Source organism: Drosophila ficusphila, unplaced genomic scaffold (assembly GCF_018152265.1).
Source record: "Drosophila ficusphila isolate 14025-0441.05 unplaced genomic scaffold, ASM1815226v1 contig_791, whole genome shotgun sequence".
In the NCBI taxonomy this organism is placed as follows: domain Eukaryota; kingdom Metazoa; phylum Arthropoda; class Insecta; order Diptera; family Drosophilidae; genus Drosophila; species Drosophila ficusphila.
The window spans coordinates 14,218,026-14,222,461 of NW_025064737.1; the positions used below are offsets into that span (position 1 = coordinate 14,218,026).

Sequence of the window (4,436 nt, forward strand, 5' to 3'; positions counted from 1 at the left end):
GACTGTCACAGCTGTAAGTGTTGGGGTCTTTACAAATTGGCAATGGTCAAAGTTTGGCGTGCGTCTATCGATAAAAGTTTTGGCTCCCTCGCTTAATTTGAAAGTCAAGTAACGGCTTGGCTTCACTTTTTGCATTCGACGCCGGCTGCCTTCTTTTGATTGCAGCGCTTGTGAACAGCTGGCGGGTGTGGCCACCAATATTTGGCCATTTCGATTCGGATTCCACAGCGCTGTTTTATTAATTGCTTTACTTGCAACCCTTGAAGGTTGCCTGCCTTCGAAACTATTTATTAAACCACTATTTGAGAACTTAAAGTTGGAATATTGTTGCAACCTTGAGAAATAATAAACAATAAAGTGGAAAAAATAATAAATTGGTAAGATAAATTCTGAATTCTTAGATAAAAGGAATAAATATTTCGATGTCTTAAAATTAAGTTTATAATATTTTTTATGTATATTTTTTTAGAACTATTTTCAAATTTTTCTGCATTTTAATTTAAAATCAATCAAAACAAAGCTTTTATTTTGCTTCTATAAAATGCTATAACAATCTAGCCAGCTATTTTAATAATTTGTTGAATTAAAAGCCATTTAGCCAGCAGAATTTAAACAAAGCAACACTTTGTCCACTGGCCAATATTGTATTACAAAAACAATTGAATTTATAAACTAATAAAGTAACCGGGGGCGGGAAAATAAGCGCAGTTTGCTGATGAAATCGCAAAGTTTGAGAGCCAAGCACGTGCGGCTCTTTGTGCGCCACCGCGATATGGATGCCACTATGGACCATGGACTATGTACTGTGGACATGTGCCAAAATGAACGAACATAAATGCGAACATACTATATATGCGTACGTATGACCACCTGAAAGCCCAGCACGTAATTGGCCATTAACAGCGACCCGGCCACAAAGCACAAAGGACGACACTTAATATTTTTATCCGCGAAATTGAGAAATTGAATTATAAAGTGCGAAAATTGACTGCAAATCTGATGGAAGGCGTGTGGCAGCGAACTAAGCATAAATGTAAAATTAATTGAATTTGCATTTTGAACACACAAACACACACACACACAAGCGGATAGCTTTAATGACTGCCGATTTAATTGCAGCGGGGACCCTGAGGTCGGACACGTTATAAAAATAATCCCAATAAAATGCATTTTTCATGTCAAACGCCTGAGCCGGCGGAATAACCTGAATGCACGCACAGGACTTTACGGAATTGCATGCAAACAAACAGGAACAGCACCATCAACTGCCACGCACATGACTGCAGTCCAAAAATTGTCCCCCGTGGAAGGGGATGAGGTTCATTTCCCCCCGGAGGTGTGGGGGTGCAGCGGTGATTTTCCCGAAGTGCACTCTCTTCCTTAAGCATTATGTAATAACAAAAACAAAATCACAATGGCAGTGCCAGTGCGGATAATCAAATAGTCGAGAGGGCAAACATTCAAAGCCATTTGGCAAGCGAGCTCTCGTCGGCCAAGTAAACACAAAGAAACAGTCATTTGACGGGAAAAGGGGGATAATGGAGGAGGTACTGCACAAATCAGCCAACAAATGAAGCATTTCACTAAACAAGTGCGCAGCTGGAGATGATTATACTGAGCAAAATAAACAACGACAAAAGTAAAAAGCAGAGTATCAAAATTATAAACAAGAAGGACTCTGCTTTTAAAGTAAGAAAATATGCTTTTAAGGCTTATGGATCTGGGTTTTTTCTTCAGTGTCCTGTCAAGGCTAAGCAGATTTGTCTTGTCCACAAACTCAATTTATTTGCGTCTTAAAGCGTCACTAGCGTTATAAAGCAATAAAGCCGGAAAAAAGGATTATCTGGCAAGCGCCCCGCATTTCCTTTTGGGTCAGCAAATGTCCCCTGAGTGGGATACTCGGAAAAGTTACTGCAAAAGCATAAAGAGACCCCGACAAAAGTCAGCTAAAAGTTGCCAAGCACTCGCTGATAGCAAGCAACAAAGAAGTTTTGTAACCAACTCAAAAAAAAAAAAAAAAAAACAAAAAATAATAATATGGGCAGGAAGGAATTATAATGAAACATAAAAAAATGGCATTCTTAAACGATAGCAAACTTCTTTTCAGCCGTATGCGGAACAAATTGCAGCACTTCCCCAAGTGGTTCAATTAATTGCAACTCACACACAAACTACATAATGAGTGCTGAAGGGGAACTTTCAATACAAGACTGGAGGCCCTTAGCCCCCAACTTGCAGAGTTATTATATTTCCGCCCTCTGCCCGCTTCCCTTGTGAATTTATCATGCATAATGCAGAATGTGTTGGGGTAAATGATTCCATCGATGGCAAAACAAAAGCGGCAAACGAGTGCGTCTCAACAGCGAATTTGCGATGAGTGCGTGAGCGCGCTTATTTATGGATGTGTCAATTTGATATCAAACATCCCCTCTATATGGTAATTATTTAGGAATTTGAAAACGGGTAATTTTAAAAATAAATGAATATTTTGCCAAAAACTTCTATACTTTTTTATAACCAATATTTATAAATTCTAATAATTATATTTCTAGTAACATTTTCCACATATATTTCCTGTGAAATGTGAGATTGTTTCAACAAAATAAAGAACAATAAAGCTACTTAAATAAGAACCAGTGACCGTGAAACTTACCCATTGTTGGCCTACCTTTCACTGCTTTCCGTTGCTAAGGCCCTCATCACTAGTCATTAAAATAGATGTGAAAATGAGTGAACGGAGGAGTATAATTCTCAGCCCAGAACTCTCATTCTGCGAGGCGCACAAAAGTAGGCAACAAAACCGGCGGCGCTTGTTGTTGCTCGCCGCCATTGTTGCCGTCTAGCGGCTTTCAACTTGACGCCAACGCACTTAGGACACCCCACACACACGCACACCAGCACACCCTCTCACACCCACACATCCAGACTCCCGCCCATCATCCACAGGCACACACACACACAAATACATCATATCTTGACTCATTAACAGCCCCTGAGCGCAGCGCTGTAAAAGTGTTCCAGAGCAGAGATTACTTTGCCTGATACGCAAACCCTGTGACGGATATTCTAGTCAGCAGAAATGCCAGTTTGGCTGATAATTATTCAAAACTAATATTTAAATTTATTACCATGAAATAAAAGAAAAATAAGTAGTAACAAAATTCTACAAAAGTTCTAAACGATTTTTCAAAATTAAGTCTCTCCTCTCAGTTTAAAAATTACTTACAATATTTTGTTTAAGTACAAAAAAATTTTAATTTGTTACTATTAATCATTTAACTATTAAAATTGTTTTAACTTTCTGTTAATTTTTTTCTGCCAAACATTTTATCACGTCAATTTTTTAAATTAATTCAATTGTTAGCCATAAACATGCAGTATTTCTTCGAAGCCTTTATGTTCAGGTACTGTAAATAGTCTAACATCACTGAAAGGCAGAGCAGTGTTTTAGTGGTTTGATTCTTGGCGCTCAGCGCTCAGAATTCAGTGTTCAGTTCAGTAGGTGACACCAATGCGCGTAGGTGTTCTGGCCGGCCCACGACGTCTGGCCTATATTGCCACAAAAAATAGGAGCACATAGTTCCTCCTGTCTGCCACCCTGGCGTCCTCATCCCACATTCTCCGTGCAGTGCAGTAGACTGCGTGCACTTGACGCTATTGCTCCACATTTCCTCCAGCGGCGAGAACTAGGGTGCGTACCTACAGTGCCCGTCAAAAAAATAGGAGAGTTAGAAGTTTTTCTAGGAGTTTTCACTAGGTAAACATATGTTATATCTACAAAATTTATATTATAAGTTTACTTCTACTGTTAAACAATTAATTATATATCTATTAACTTTAATGTTTGTTTCTGTTTAGATTCTTGAAATGAAATTTGAATATTTATTGTATATTTCATTATCAAAGAATTTGTTTTTAAATTTTAACAGGCTTCTTTAATTTTTTAAATATGCTAGAATTTTGGGCGCTGTTAAACACTTGTGTAGGAGTATCTGGCTCCCTTATTCACAGCCAACCCAACTCTCCCTCCCCCTTGGCCCAACGACACTCTAGGGGGTGCCATTAGTGTCGCGGTGCGTGGCATAAAAAGTTGAGCCAAGTAAGTTAAAACAATTCGCACAGTGCGTGCCGCAAGCTTTCACGTTGATTCCCGATATCCGTGCACCTCGGCAGAGTTTTCAGCTGCCACCTCCGAACTTTGGGAAAATGTTCTTTTCTTACACGTAATTATGCAAAAGTTAAAAGCAGCCATCATCGACTCGATTTTTTATTCCGACGTCTCGCCACCCAGCCAGCCAGCCAGCCAACCAGCCAGGTGGAAAACCAGTCAGCACTTGAGCCTTCGGTGTCGCGTTAAATTATGCAAAAACCCGGTGAAAAATGCCGAGAAGCGAGAGAAGAACAGTTCATTAAAACAAAAAATCCAGCACTCGCAT

General features: G+C 39.4%; 1 long non-coding RNA gene across 1 annotated transcript; it reads left to right on the forward strand.

Annotated features, from left to right (window-relative positions):
* The first annotated feature begins 631 nt into the window (after positions 1-631).
* LOC108087090 lies at positions 632-1,839 on the forward strand. Its single transcript, XR_001771161.2, has 2 exons — positions 632-1,033; positions 1,120-1,839. It is a non-coding gene; the product is annotated as an uncharacterized LOC108087090 (long non-coding RNA).
* Positions 1,840-4,436: the final 2,597 nt, after the last annotated feature.